This window comes from Canis lupus, chromosome 11, assembly GCF_048164855.1.
Source record: "Canis lupus baileyi chromosome 11, mCanLup2.hap1, whole genome shotgun sequence".
Taxonomy (NCBI): Eukaryota; Metazoa; Chordata; class Mammalia; order Carnivora; family Canidae; genus Canis; species Canis lupus.
Genome location: NC_132848.1, coordinates 8,422,141 through 8,438,688, shown reverse-complemented (window position 1 = coordinate 8,438,688; position 16,548 = coordinate 8,422,141). Strand labels below are relative to the sequence as shown.

General features: G+C 36.9%; 1 long non-coding RNA gene across 1 annotated transcript in view; it reads right to left on the bottom strand.

Annotated features, from left to right (window-relative positions):
* Positions 1-332: 332 nt before the first annotated feature.
* The window catches only part of LOC140642462 (uncharacterized), a 159,466-nt gene continuing 143,250 nt past the window's right edge, over positions 333-16,548 (bottom strand). Inside the window, exon 4 of the long non-coding RNA XR_012038885.1 lies at positions 333-522. This is a non-coding gene — a long non-coding RNA (uncharacterized lncRNA). The remainder of the gene's footprint in view (positions 523-16,548) is intronic.

Below are 16,548 nucleotides of genomic sequence, written 5' to 3'. Positions count from 1 at the left end.
CAACCAGTTAGGTAAGTCCAAAATGTTGGATTCATTCTTGACACCACCCTTTCCTTCATGTCCCAAATTTAATCCATCTTAAAGTCTGGTCAATTTTCCCACTTAAATATCTCTCAAATGTATCTGCTTATCTCTACTTTTGCAGTTCCCTCAAGTCTCCTGTCTCTTTTCTTCCATTAAACAGGTGAGGTAAACATAAAAATAGATCATATTCTGAGGGCACCTCAACCCAGTTAATATCATCCCTTAGTTTCCCATTGCTCTTGGGATAAAAACAAAAATCCCTTAATGTGGCCTAAAAGGTCCTGTAAGTGCTGTCCTTACCTATCCCTTCAATCTCCTTTCCACTCCTTCCGTCCTCCTATTTGCTTTGGCATCACCGCCCGGTTCTCAGAGCCTCCTGCTCTCTCCCAGCTTGGACCGTGTTCACTTGTCAGTACCTCCACTTGGAATTCGCTTACTCCCTTTTGACCTACTCAGCTCTTATTCCTTCTTCCATAACGGAGCTCTGTAGTCATTTCCCTGTAGAAATTTTTCCAGAGTTTTCAGATACGGTTAAATTCTCCTTTTCTTTCATTGCGTCACATCCCCTCCCCCCATCTCTGGCCCTTATAACCCATGGATTTTAACATTTATTTGTATGATTTTGGTTTTTCATAATTGTCTTTGCCACTAGATTGTAAGCTCCCAAGGACAGGGACCAGGAGTGCTTTGCTCACCACTCCATCCTAGCACCTAGCACAGTGACTGCCTCAGAGAATGGGCTCCTTGAAAGTACTGACTGCATGAATGGATAAACTCATTCCTAGTTCCTTTCATTCCTTACTGTTGTCCAGGGTGGATGCTAAACTGAATTTTGGGCAAAGATGTTCAACAAGATGAATAATAACAGCTAATATCTATTGAGAGTGTTTTATACATCTATATATTACTGGCATGCACATTGTACACATTGTCTCAGTTTGCTTTCATAATCCTTAAAAAGTAAATACTGTAATTTTTCTTTTTTAAAAGATGAGGAAATAGGACTACAGAGGTTAAATAACTTGTCCAAAGACATTGTTTGGAAATGGCAGAGTTGAAATTAAGTCCTAAGTCTTCTCTGACTCTGCAGCTCTTAACCACTAAGGCATAGAGCGTCAACTTTACAGCTTGAGGTTTTTTGGGGCTGACCTCACTTTCATGTTTGGTGGAATTACGTCTTTCTAGAAACTTCTTACTGTTTTCTCCTCCAGCTTGTGTGTTTCCAGATCATCTTCTCTGGATCCAACTTGGCTATACTTCCTGCCACTGTCTGGACCCTTTTATATCCCTGCCTTGCACCCTGGGCCCCAAACTTCAGGACGATGAAGAGGCTTATTATCTGGATTCCACTAAGTCTTGGGCATCTTGCTTTTATTTTGCAGTTAGTACCTTCACCTCTTTTTGACAACTCTAAGTTCCTAGAAATCCAATATCCACCTGTAACCCATTTGATTTTAATCAACTTAAGTATAGTCCAGAGCAGTCATCCCTCTACTGGAATTGATTTCATCTTCCCTAGTGTTTAAATCCTATTTCACTGAGTAGCCATATAGCTTTGATGGCAGCCTAACATGTTCCTGATAATTTCCCTCTGAAGACCTGAAGCAGATTCCCTATGTCTTCCTAATTTGAAGACTCACACTGCTTTTAGAAATGCCAAAAAATCAAGGTGCCTAGGTGGCTCAGTCAGTCAAGTATCTAACTCAATTTCGGCTCAGGTCATGATCTCAGGGTTGTGAGATCGAGCCCTGTAGCGGGCTCTGCACTTAGCGTAAAGTCTGCTTGTCCCTCTCCCTCTGCTCCTCTCCCCACCTGTGCTCTCTCCCTCTCTCTCTCTAAAATATATACATATACATAAATCTTAAAAAAAAAAAAAAAGAAAGAAAGAAAAAAAAAGAAATGCCAACAAGGTTCTACTCTCTGAGGAAACCTTCTGGATCTTACTTTGTGTAGGGAACAATAAACTAATAGACCCTGTGTCCAACAACTTGTTTTGAGATTATTCACCTCTACAATGTTTGATGGCATATTGCTACCTATGGAAGTGGTTTTACAGAATGTCACAATTACTCAAAATTCTGTAAATCATGGAGAGCAATAACAAATTAATTCCTAGCCTGGAAAATGGATTATTTTCTCAATGTATTTTACAAGTTTTATCATTGGGCAGATAAACTAATTCATTCATACTGAGCTACATATAGATAACTGATAATATTTCTGCCAACATAATATTAAGTTGTAAATACTTTGAGCAGAGGAAATAATTTCAAATATCAGTTATCAAGAATTGATCTATTAGAACAGTTGTATTACTTTTTATGGGATGAAACTGACCAACTATTAATTTGAAACTATCAATTATTCCATCAAAAACTATTTTATACATATAGCCATCAAAATCTCATGTGAGTTTACTGAGCAAGTATTGCATATGAGGCACTATAATAAATGATTTACATGTTTTTGGAGAAAGTTGTTAGAGCAACTTTTCTATGATCTATTCACTTTTTTTATGGTATGGGGTGGGGTGGAGTTGAAAGACTCTTCTAGAAAAGAAGAAAAGAAAGCAATTGATAGCCCCTTTGCCAGTGGGTTCCTGACAAATAGGCTGGTGCTATTTAGCTAGGAGGAAGAGTCCTTAACTATAGCATGTTCTCAGTTGTATAACCTTGCCTACAGGATCTTTTAAAGTAAATATACTAAGAATCTATGGATCTATGAAGCTTCTCCTTGGACAATGTGTTTGGCATATAAAATGAAAACATTTTATAACTCAAATGCTCCTTATTGGATTAAATTTTTTAAAAACTCACAAAACTTGACTTGGAGACCTTGTCTGTTATTCTGAGAGAAAGCACAGGTTTGACAAGGGCAAAAAAGGACGTATGGATCACATAATGCACCTTGGACCTCTATTTGCTTCTTCTAAGCCTCTTCATTCCCTGTATTCTTGAAATAATGAGCAAATCTTGATATTAGATGATATTTCTTATATATGTGACTTAGATTGGACAGTTTGATTCTATATGGTAGTACACTTACACTATTTAATTCTCCCATCCTCTGAGTTGGACATTATTTATTCCACTTTGTAAATAAAGAGAGAGAAACTTAGAAAAGTCAAAAAACCTCGCCCAAGTTTCACAGTTAGGTAATGGGGATACACACTCATGCCCATTTGTTTCCAAAGTTTTCATTCTTTCTAGTATACTCTTTACTAGGTTAAGTACATTACTAGTTTGAGTTTTAAATGTCATTGTCTTTGGAAAGAAGCCAGATGATTCAAAAGTAGAGAGGTGGAGTCTTGAAGCAATTTTCATTGCCGAATTGTTTCTTTCTGCCATGTGCATGCTGCTACAGCAGTGGCTAGAAGCCAGGTTTTACAGATTGCATTTGGAAGTGTGTGATGAAACAATACAAAGTAAATCCTCAAGTGGCTGTCTCAGAGCATATGTTTAATAGTGTGAGACAGTAATAAATAACTAATGGCCTTGTGCAGAGGAAAGATTGCCCTTTCTGAAACCAGTAATGACTTAACCTTATTGGTTATGAATTTGAGAGGACCTGAAGCAGAGATCCAATCTAGATGGGAAAGCCATTCCAGAGCAAACGGGCAGCAAGGGTTTTGGAGAGTAGTTCCAGGATTTTTCCAATCCTGTACCATAATATGAAAAAAACGTTTATACAAATATAGGCAAGGAGGAGAGATCTAATATGTGAACTCTGAGCAGTTAGATGGATTAGAGACACTCCACAAATGAGATAAAATTGATAATTTTAGTGCAAGTACATGGTAGATTAGCTGCAAATTATGAAGAATGAGGAACACTATAAAAAGGAAATGGCCTAAAGAAAACCAGATTCTACTGCTAAAAAGAACAGGAACAGACAATTCTCAAAAAAAGAAATGCAAATGAGTAAGAAAATATGGAAAAATTCCACTTTCCTAATAACTACCAAATTATCAACTATTTTTTTCAAAGGAAAATAAACAGCTTGCTCTTCAGGAGGTAAAATTCACAGTGGGAATTTAGCTCCTATGGGGAGTTTATTTTTTTTTTTTTTCCTATGGGGAGTTTAAATAAGCATCACCTTTCTGGATTTCAATTTAGAAATATGTATTAAGAGCCTTAAATATGTTTATATTTTTTGACTGAGTAAATTTGGCATAAACTTATCTGAAAGAACAAAATTATATAGTAGACATTATTATTTATTTACAATAATAAAAAACTGGAAAACAGCTTAAAGGAGCAATAAAAATTACTAAATCTAATCAGATGGCAAAACCATATAATACAGGCATTAAAGATTATGTTCTCCTTACTAAGGCATGGAAATACACCCAATGTATTATTTTTATAATAAAAATGGTACTGTACAAAAATATTCTGCTGGCCGAAATGGGCAGACTGGAAATCTGGGGGGCGGGGAGGACAGTCTTTTCTAGAACTCCTTTTGGGCAATAAATCTTCCAAGTTTACCTTTCCAGAGAATGTTCTGGTTGCCAAAGGAGAAAAGGTGGATCATATGGCTGCAACTAAGATTTAGAAAAGAGTAACATCCAGAACTAATAAGATTATTTAGTAAATGAGACTTTCTAATAAGGCATAATTTAGAATTGGTTCTTCAATTCCCAGGCAAAGGGAATAGATCAGGGTACTGAAAATTTCATTTAAGAAAATGACTTTATTAATAATGGGAGTAACAAAATAATGAGCTCCCATATGACAGTAAATGTAGTTCTAGTATCCATTGATTGAAAATGCATGGTGACAAATGGCTTTCATGAATTCAGTAATATTTTCAGTGATTGGCACTTTGTCCATTGCGACGACATCTATATACATTTGAAAGACACATTTGCATGAAACACTCTGCTGATTCAATCTATAATCAAAGCTTGGAATGGTATATGAAGTCACAACTTCCTTGAAATAATCCCATGACCTCCTAGACGGAATGGGAATCCTTGTATAGATTTGTGACAATATAAACTAAAAGAATTCTCTTTGCTCCCTTCTATTAGAAGCACACTAGATTCAAGATAATTTAATCAGAGCCGATGCATAGGGAATGGCACAATTTCTGGTATCAGCAGAAAATCAGAACAAACTGGCAGCTAATGTGGTAACTAATCATTTTTACTTGCTCAGCAACTCTCTTCTTATCTTATGAATTAATGACACAGCTTGCTTCTAATAAAGAGGAAAGGAGAAGGTCAGATACAGCCTCGGACTAAGAACTTTTCTGAAGTGCTTAATAGGGTTGTGTTTTGTTTTGTTTTGTTTTGTTTTTAACTCACAGAAGGCACACTTATCTTAAATGAAAAAGCTTTTGGTTTTGTGAGAACCAGTTTTTAAAAGAAGTGATTATATTTTGGAATCCAGAGGGACCTGGCTTAAAAAAATCAAACCAAAGCTTGGAGAACTAAAGCACAGAGTTCATAAAAATTAAATGTAACATAAGAAGAAATGAAGGACATGTTGGAGTAGTTTCTGGGACAGAAAAGTCAGGAGAAAAAAATACCACCATCTTGTTTGGCTACAGGGAGGAGCCTAAAGAGAAATGTCTGCTTGGGCTGCCATAACAAAGAACTACAGACTATGTGGCTTAAACTATAGACCTCCACTTTCTTACAGTTCTGGAGGCTGGAAGTATAAGATCAAGGTGCTAGTCGACTTAATTTCTGGTGAGGACTATTCCTGGCTTGCAGAAAGCCACCCTCTCACTGTGCCCTCATATGGCTTCTTTTTTGCACATGCAGAGAGAGATCTCTGGTATCTCTTTACCTTCTTATAAGGATTCTTGTGCTATGGATGAGGGCCTCACTCCTATCACCTCATTTAACCATAATTGCTTCCTCAAAGACCCTGTCTCCAAATACAGTCACATTAGGGTTCAGGCTTCAACATATGAATTTTGAGGGAACACAGTTCAGAACATAAGACAAGAAGAGAGAAAGAGTTAGGTGTAGATGGAGTCCCTCTATCTTTTTCATCCAAGAGAAAACCTGAAGTCGGGTGTTGAAACCATCAGATAATGATTCAAGGATGGAATTGAAGACACATTAAGCATGTGGGTAATCAATCAATCATGTCTATGGAATGAAGCCCCAATAAAAGCTCTGGACGTAGAAAATTGGGTGAACTTCCCTGGTTGGCAATACTCCATGCATACTGTCAACACATCAATGCTGGGAAAGTAACATGTTCTGACTGCACAGAGAGAGAATGATGGGAACTCCAGAGTTGGTATTTCCTAGAGTCTACTCTTCCTTTGGCTAATTTTAATCTGTATCTTTTTGTTGTCATAAACCATAGCTGTAAGTATAAATGCTTAAAGTTAGTTTTGTGAGTCCTTCTTGTGAATTATCAATCTTAAGGGTAGTTTGGGGGAACCCTCTGATCTTGCTGTTGGTATCAGAAGAGAGGGTGGTCTATTGCACGGACTGTGCGTACGCTTTAACTTCTCATTAGTCTAAATGTTGTAGAGGACACCAGAGAATGATACAGATTAGTAGTGGAGGGAGAACTTTCAAAATTCAAATTTGAAGTCTTAAAGGATTATCTCTTGTGCTTATAAGAGTATGTTAACTAGAATCTCAATATTTGTTCCTCTGCCATTGTAAAACTTCTGAAATCTCCCTGGCCCCACAATAAAAAGCAAAAATAAGTAGAAAGAACTTTTTTTCTGTTTACATAGTTGTTGCTAATGTTTGGTCAGACCAGGCCACCTGGGTCTGTTGCCCAAGGAAGAGCAAAGCCAGATTCCTTCCATTACTTTTCAAGTTCTCCTGGTAAAGGGAGTGGCGATGCATTCCACCCTGAGGTGGACTATGATACAGAAAGACGCTAGGGGCAAACAGTGGAAGTTATACTTCAGAAATGGGAGAAGAGAGTCCATGTCCTATTTTAAGCTTAACTTTTATGATATGACCAAAATAATGTGTTAAAGATTATAGTCTTCAATTATTACAAATTCCAAAATAATTCTAAAATTAGCATTAAAGTTGCAACTCTTCCTGGGGAAGAGTTTCAATATATTCTTTTGTTCTTCTTAGAATGGTAATTTTTTAGTATCTTTCTCTGGCTAAATTGGTTGCCTAATTTTCATATCCCTCCACATTCTAAGTTATATGCATGTTCTCTTAGTCTTGCTAAAAGTAAATAATACTAGCATCAGGCTAAATTATGAATTGTGATAGTATATTTCTGGTTGAAAATGTTTATTTACTTATTTTCCCAGGTAGTCATGAGAACCAATGGAGATAGAAAAATAATAAACAGAGATATATTATGATCATAAAAATAAGCACCAATGAAATGTATGAATGTGATAAAGGTGGACAGAAGAGTAAGATTTAAGACTTACTAGGTAATGTGTAGTATCAGGGAATGGTAGCCAATCAAGTGCAGGGACATAGATAGCTCTGGAAGTATTAGCCCGCTATCCTCACTGATCTTCATCCTCTCATTAAGCCAAGTTAGCCACTCAAAGATTCACTCATAGCTGACAGCATTTAAAGATAATATCTAGGGATGCCTAGATGGCTCAGCAGTTGAGAATCTGCCTTTGGCTCAGTGTGATCCTGGGGTCCTGGGACCAAGTCCCACATCAGGGTTCCTGCCAGGAGCCTGCTTCTCCCACTACCTGTGTCTCTGCTTTTCTCTGCTGTGTCTCTCATGAATAAATAAATAAAATCTTTAAAAAATAAATAAAGATAATATCTATGAAAGACAAGCACTAGTTATTTTATTATAATAATGGTGTTAAGATACATAATAGCTGATGTTGCCAAGTATTGTGCTGTATTTTTTTTTTAAGATTTATTTATTTGAGGGAGAGAGAGAGCACATGGGGGTGGGGGGCAGGAGGAGGGGTAGAGAAAGAGACAATATTAAGTGGACTCCATGCTCAGCGGGAAGCCTGATACTGGCTAGATCTCACAATCCTGAGATCATGACCTGAGCTGAAACAAAGAGTCCACACTCAACCAACTGTGCCACCCAGGAGCCTCTGTGCTGTATGCTTTTTGAGGATTATCTCATTAAATATTTGTCAATCAAATCATTCAAGTCAACCAAACGATAGAGCCTGTCCTGTCCTTTAAGTATAGTATACACATTCTTAGGATCATGAACAATATTTGATAATGATATCATGATTTAGTTTATAAAGATCCTTACTTTTATTATCTCATTCAGTTTTTACAGCTAGTCATAAAGACTATCTCTTCCATCACTTAATCTTTGACTTTACAAATTTTAATTTTTGAATTAGTCTAAGGTTGTAACTGGCCGAAGTAACATGAATTCAGATCTTCAAAATCAATTTCAAGTCCATTTTCATCATCGTATCATAGCTGTCTTTTCATGTGTCTAAAAGTTGGGACAATATGAATTGGTTTAGAATTAGTATAGGTAAAGCTCAAAATGTTTTAAATATATAAATCAATAAGTTAACAGTCCCCAAGTAAATAAGATTCTACTAGTCATTGTTCCTTATACTTTCTGAATTTTTCTAATTTTCATTTGGGTCCCAAATGAAAAAAAAAAAAAAGAGTCAATAGGAAGATGGAGACAATCATATAGACCAGGAATTGCCAAACTTTCTGTAATGAACTGGCTAGTAATTATGTGAGGCTTTGTGTACTATCGAGTCTTCAGTCTCCATTGCAACTACTCAATTTTGCTGTTGCAGTGTGAAGGCAGCATAACATGTAAATGAATGGGCATGACAGTATTCCAATAAAACTTTATTTATAAAAACAGGCAGCTGGCTGCATTTGGCTCTCAGTGCATAGTTTGCAACCCCTCAGAGTTAAGAGGCTGAAAATAATCTTGAGTGGCTTCAGTTGTGGTCCTTAATCACCCACAGCATGTTCCTGAGAAATAAAACTTTTTGTGTGTGTGCTGTCACGTAAAGACTGAATTCAAATAAAACTGAAATGGCCCAACTTTTATAATATAAACTACCAGTTCTAGGGGGAAAGTAACTTACAAAGAAAGAACTAAGTTATTTCGTTCCAAAATTAAATGTCTACTATAGAATGTGCCCCCAAAATTAACTAGCACATATTACGATCATCTTCTCTTTTTTCTTTCTCCTACGATCTAAATTTTTCTAATGTTTATATTTGCTTTGGCTTGGCATATTCTAAAACAGACTTACTAACAAACCACACTCTGCCCATTTCAATTCTAATCTGGTTCTTCAAGACTCCGATGAGCTACTCCCATTATCTTTCAATAACTGCCCTCAAACTCTTGTTTTCAAATTCTCTATCCCCAACTCATTATTGAGCACTTAAAGGGAGGATGCTTTGCTCTGCAGCCAGGCATAAGGACCACTACATCCCTCAGATACCATGTGTTGAGTTGTAGATGATATTGTATGTCTTTCTAATGTAGAATGTATCCCATTTCCTCTATTGGACTGTAAGCTAGTTGAGGGCAGGATCCATTTTTGTCTTTATATGACAGCCCATGTCAGTCTTAATAAATATTTGTTGAGTGAATGATTGGGTTTAATTTAGAGAGAACTTATTAACTAGATTTCTCTGATTATAAGGGAATAAAAAAAAACCTTGAGATTGTGAATGAGAACAAAAGACAGCAACAGCGAACAGGCAAGATGGATTCCCTCATGTCAAGGGAATAAAACTAAAATGTTAATCAGGTCAAATGACTGTGAGGAATAAAACCAGTCAGCATAGCCTGAGGTGACAAGCTTGCACAAAATTCAGCAAAATGTGCAGTAAGACCCCTGCAACACATCTTATCATGCTCTTCAGCAGCTGCCAGCCACATCCTGAAACTGCTACCAGAAATAGCCAACTGTATCCTGCTTGTCACTCTGCTCCTAAAGTTTGCAGTTTGGAACCTGGGTCTGACCAATCTCGATAACGGGTACAGCACTTGTGGTTTTTGCCTACTTAATCCAGAACCTAAATCTTCCCCTTGGGAGTATACTTTCGCTTTATAGCCGAAGGCTCAGTCTCCCAAGTCTCCAGGCTACATGGCAATAAAGCTGTCCCTTGCCTCTAACCAAATCTTTGCATTTCAGGAATTTTTATTGACTTGGAGAATGCTTTTAAAGGAATAGACCAATATTTTAGTATGTTCTATGTCCTCAGCACAGGAAAATGAATTGGGTCAATCAGTGTAGTTATGATTTTATTAAAGGAATCATAAGAAACATTGATTTGACTTTACTCCTTAGAAAAAATGTTAATGGAATTAGAGTATCTAAGCCTACAAAAATGCTGAGAATAAAAAATAAACATGATGCGCTCCCCAGGGTTCTTCTAGGATGTTTCTAGGGCAAAATAATATGAAACATTAAGCTGCATTTTCAATTGTTGCTGGATAATAAATGTTTATTAAATCATTCAACAAATATTTATTAAAAATTACTATGCTCCAGAGACTGTTTAGGCATTTAAAAAGATAAATAAGGACAATATGTTGTGAAGGGTACCCAAATATGTCATCCCAAAATATGCCTATTTGGCATATGGATTACTTTGAGCTAAAGTTTACTAAGAAGCTGCAGATGCAAGAAAAGCTCTAAAAACAGAGCACAAGCTTTCCTTTTATAAGGGAAATTTAGATTTATAAGAGAAATTTCCATTTGTAAAGATGCCTCCTTCTCCCACACCTGGAAGAGGAGATTCTTAACAAGTCTTATTAATGGAGAAGACATTGACTGGAATCTGCAAAAAGAACCTCATTTAAAATCCCTTGTTGACTATACCCTTCCTGGTCACCTTCCCACAATATATGTACTCCATTCAGAAGCCCTAAACCCCCTTTGCATTGTTTTAGTGTAAGATAGTATATAAGTCCGAGTTCTAACTACTCCTTTGGATTACTTATTGCCCGGTGTTCTAATGTGTAGATGCGTGACACACATATTAATTAACTTCTGCTTATTTTTCTCTTGTTAATGTGTCTTTGGCCAGTCTAATTTACAGGGCCACAGCTGGAGAACCTAAAATATTTCTTTCCTTGTATGTCATATAGTGACAAGTGCTATGGAGAAAAACACAAACAGTGAAAGGAAGTCATAGAAAGCCTCCCTGAGAGACAGAACATAAAGACTCCTAACTCTGGGAAACGAACTAGGGGTGGTGGAAGGGGAGGAGGGCAACGAGTGGGGGTGAATGGGTGACGGGCACTGGGGGGGGGCACTTGACGGAATGAGCACTGGGTGTTATTCTGTATGTTGGTAAGTTGAACACCAATAAAAAAATAAATTTATTATTAAAAAAAAAAAAAGAAAGCCTCCCTGAGAAAGTATCATTTCACTGAAAGACTTGAAAAAAAATGAGGCAGTGAGCCATCTAGGTATCTGCAGGGAAGCATTCCAAGCTGAAGGAACAAGTGCAAAGAGCCTGAGGTAGCAGCTTGCCTAGAATTTTTCAAGAAATAAAAAGATGCCCAGGGTGGCCAGGGCACAGTAAATAAGGAAGTAAAATCACAGAAGATGGACTCATAGAGGTAATGGGTTCTGTAGGTCTTTGTAAGGACTATGACTTTTATTCTGAGTCAAATGAAAAGCTATTGGAGAGTTTTGGAAGAGGAGTGACATGATCTGATAACGTACAAGGTCATTAAGAAGGAGTTATGAAGTAAGAGAGTATATTGGAGTTATGAGAAGAAAGGTGAAGGTATGAAATAGTCATATAGCAGAATGGGAGATTCAATGAACAAGGATTCCTCAATAGGATCACTGGCTATGATGTCAGGACAAATCTGCCAAGTGACTATTACAATAATCCATATGAGACATATGGTGGTTGGAACCAGATTGGTAACACTGGAGGTTATGAGAAGTAGTTGGATTCTGTATTTATTTTAAAGGCAGAGCCAGTAAGACTTGCTTACAGATAAGATGTGGAGTGTGAAAGGAAGCCAAGATAATATCAAGGTTTTTTGTTTTTTTGTTTTCCCCTAAACAACTGGAAGAATGAAGTTGCTATTTACAGAAATAGGAAACATGTAAAAATTGGTGGTTGTGGGGAGGCAGTATATCAGGAAATCTTTGTACACATGTGTTGAAGAGAAAAATTTTCCTACACCCTTCTAGGTAGATTCTTTGGCTGGTAAATTGGTATAAGACAGATTAACAAGAGAAAACCAAATGTAATTATGTACACACAGGAGCCCTATAGGAATGTGAGACTGAAAGACAAGTTGGTGGGTTGAGGGTTATATGCCACCCTGGGGAATGGGTTAAGGGCCTGGGACTTCAAAGGAGAGGAGGGTAATTCACAGGACAATAAGAAGAGCAGATGTTTGGTAATTAAATGTTTGCCCTGCCATACATTTAGGTCTGTCAGATGAAAAGTTCTCTCTGGTAATAACTCTCTTTTTGGGCCAGGGTCCCTTTCTCAATTCTTTTAGATAGTTAAGGGGAAGTAAAAGCTCTTTTTGAGTCTTTGGCTTTAGATCAAAGTAATTCACATGCCAAACCGGCACATTTGGAGGAGGCTTGTTCTGAACCCCTTCACATGTTAAGGCTGAGACATCAACTCGACTTACAGATAGAGATGCTGGATATACAAATTAATAGGGGTGAAAATGTGATGGAGATATAAATTTGGAACCATCAATATACAGACATTTAAAGTTTCAAGATTGGTCATAATCAATAAGGGAGAGAGAGAGAGTGGGCTAGTGTTGGGGATGAAGAATTTCCTCTTTACTCAAGGTTCTTCTAGCTCAACTTAGGATGAAATTGTCAGAGATAGATTAATAGGAGAAAATTAAATTTGATAGTTTATGTATAGGGAATCCACACAAACATGAAATTCCAAAGACAGTCAGGCAACATGGTGCTTATATGAGCTAAGGAGCGGGGTAGGGTCTGAAGATAAAAAGGGGAGAGATACCATTAGCAGGAAGGTGAAAGGAGATGTTTGTAAAGCAAAGGTGCCCTATGCTGTGGATAAGATTCTTAGATAAAGGGGAATCTCTGTTAATAGCTCTATTCCTGGTAAGGAAGGCAATTGAGGAGGAGGTACAGAGCTTGATCTGAAACTGCTGGGTTTGGATTGCTAACTCAAAATAAAGTTCATGCCAAAGTGGCCCATCTTGGGGTGGCCTGTCCTTGGCCCCTACAGCTAGAAAAACTAAGATGAAGGAGTAAAAAACCATGACAGACCTCAAACAGAAATGCAAAGGCAAGTCCAATGTGGGCTGCTGATAAAGCTGTATGACTTTTAAGAGTGGGAAGAAGCTGGCCAGAGCAGCCAGGAGGCAGAGAAATCTCAGATGAGACATTTTAATTCTTTCCTTCTTCTGCCTGAAGAACCCTTGCGGTTCATGGGTTAGGGGATCTTACAAAATCTTAATACAAAAGAATATAATTATAATTCAATAATCATGAATCCTACCCCAGTCACAATGTGTAAAACCATTTGGTTTACTTCATTCTTATTGTGATTTTGTTTCAACTAAGAGAAATGGCCTCAAGAAGTACCAGTATCTATATCCCTATGCTTTTAAAACCCAAGTTCTGAAATGTTTGAAAGCTATGCCCAGCCTAAATCCAGATATTTTTCTCTTAATTCATGATTTAAGTGTTCCAATAAACTTAACGCTATTTGTTTTTTATGTATTGGTATTTTCACAAAATTTTATGCTCTAAGTTATACTTTTGCATATTTTGGTACTCAAAGAATATTCTAGAAAAGTTATACTTTCAACTTCCTCCTATGATATACTGAGAGCTTTTATAGATGGTACATGAGGACAGAATAAAGTGCCCCCAAGAACTTAGGGATAAAAGAGACAAGGCTGTCTTCTGAACAATAAATACCTTAAATCAGAACATGATGGGAGGAGACGGAATGTCTCCTAGCCCCAGATCACCTTCTTGACTTGGGACAGCTAATTTGACTTAATCCAAAATATAGTTTTCCCTGCTATCCAAAAGCACAGAGTTCCCATGAAATTTTTTATAAGCTGAAATGGTGTAAAGCAAAGAAGCAATCGCCATTAATTTATATGGAAAAAGTTTTGAGCACTCCCAGACCAAACATACCCTCTCTTAGGCTTTTCTGATACCTTAGGACACATCTCGCTAAGGGATGCACAAAATAAATTGAGATAAAAGACAGATGCTGACAGACACAGCTCAAGCTATGGCCGCTTGATGTTGAGCAGAGTTCTGGGGAAGAATTTTGGGAGGATGTTCTCTTGCTACTTTGCTGGGGGCGGGGTTGGTACACGCTGCCTCTGTCACAGCTCTCACTGCACAACAAATGCTGATCACTATTTTTGCTTTTTACCTTTTTTTGTAAAAGCAAAAATCCTCTTCAGATTTTTTTTCAGTTAGTGAAAACAGGCACTAATGTAGGTCTTTCATAAAAAAAGAAGTTGCATAACATAAACCTTCAAAAAGTGGGGAATATCTGTACTTATACTCACGTAAAAAAAAAGCATCAGAAGAACTTTGGGACCAGCAAAGAAAATGACGCAGTGTCTGATGTTAGAGAACTTGAGAATTCTGGAGCTATGCTTTGCTGTGAGATTAGCATATTTCAGCTAGTCAAGCCCTCCTCAGGAGTATCCAAGCCCTTTTGCCTATTCCTTGCTAAGACAGCCACATTCTGATTAGTATTTGTGGAAGGAGGTGCTTTGAGTAGTAGAATTAGTCATTTTGGTCACTGATAAAGGATTACCAGCCTTACTATGAAAAAAATAATTGCATAATGGTTTACATGAAGGTCTAGAGTGAGGTTGGTTAGCATCAGTTCATTGACCAGAGACTGGTTATCAAATGGTGCTGAAAAATCTAGCTTTATAAAGCATGAAATGCTAAGGACCAGATGCTAAACTCTGATAGTATCACCGCTCACCTCACCCAATGAGGCCTTATAGGCAGTCACTCTCTCCTGATGACTCACCTTCCATTTCTCCCTTATGACTTTTCTCCTACATATAATTTCTATCCACACCTTTACAACCTCTAGGTTAGTTATTAAGCCACAGAGCATTCTGTGAGAGAAGTAGACCACAATTATTAGTAAACACTTAATACATATGTGTGGATAAGTGAATTAATAATTAATTTCTTGTTGGAAAATAGGAGTTAAGACAAAGGTCACACAGAAAGCCAATCATCAAGGCATGATTCAATGATTTTATATTCATGGCCTTTATTATGGGTTTCCCCATCCCCCCACCAATAGAATGGCACATCAAAGGCACTTTCCTATAAACCCTACCAGAATGTATCTCATGTTTAATGCATTCAAAGAGACCTCCAATTACACATTTAAACTTAGTTGTTGATTCTGAATCATTTTTCCTCCAATCCTATGCTACTCAAGAATTATTAATTAGAATGCATAAGGCATATTTCTTCCAAGAAATGGAATTAGGTTATCCAGTAATTATTCTTAGGATTCTTTTTTCATTTTAATGTTTGCTGCTGAATGTAAGAGAGGAAAATAGGTAACTTGCTTTTGCTTTGTTTACTTCCAAAATCTACTGACTCCGAAATTTATTAATGAAGTTATGACAAAAGAATAAGATGTATACCACTAGCCACAGTTACTATATCATCTTTTCATTTCATGAAAGCATAAAAATATAAAATGTCTCTAAGTGTCCTAAAAATTGTGAAGTAGTGTATTTAAACTTTAGAACACATTTACTACCATGTCTCATAATTTAAATATTTGTCATACTTATTTTAGAAGCACTCACTTGTATTTGGACAGTGATAGAAAATTTTCATTTATAAAATGAAGATAAATAAGTACAGAAATGAGTAGAGTTATTTGATAGTAACAAGATCCAGCCTGTATTTTAAGATGACAGTTTACTCAAAGAGAAGGATATTTCAAGGTGAATGAGACCTTGTCATATTGTTCCGATACATATTAGTTCTGACCTTTCCTTGACTTGCCACAGAAGTCTAAATACTTGTTCATGAGATAGTCTAAAATTTTTCAAGTTGTTTGAGGAATTGTATATGATTCAAATATTCAAGTAATCTTCAAATAGACGTTCTCTAAACCATATGATATTCAAGAAATTCTGAGACTATCACTAGATTCTAATTTAATCATTTTTTTTCTTTTTTAGTACTTATTTATTTATTTATTTTATTGGAGTTCAATTTGCCAACATATAGCATATCACCCAGTGCTCATCCCATCAAGTCCCTCCCTCAGTGCCCATCACCCAGTCACCCCAACCCCCCACCCACTTCCCTTTCCACTACCCCTTATTCGTTTCCCAGAGTTAGGAGTCTCTCGTGTTCTGTCTCCCTCACTGATATTTACCACTTATTGTCTCTCCTTTCCCCTTTATTCCCTTTCACTACCTTTTATATTCCCCAAATGAATAATTATTTTTTTAAAGAAATATTTTCTTTGTTATTTTCCAGGGTAAAAATATATTTTAATTATATTTCTCTTCATTTCCAACCTCCTCCCTAGATTTTGGATGAGGGCTAAATTAAATTAAATTATGGTGTTTTGGTTCCAAGTGTAATCATATT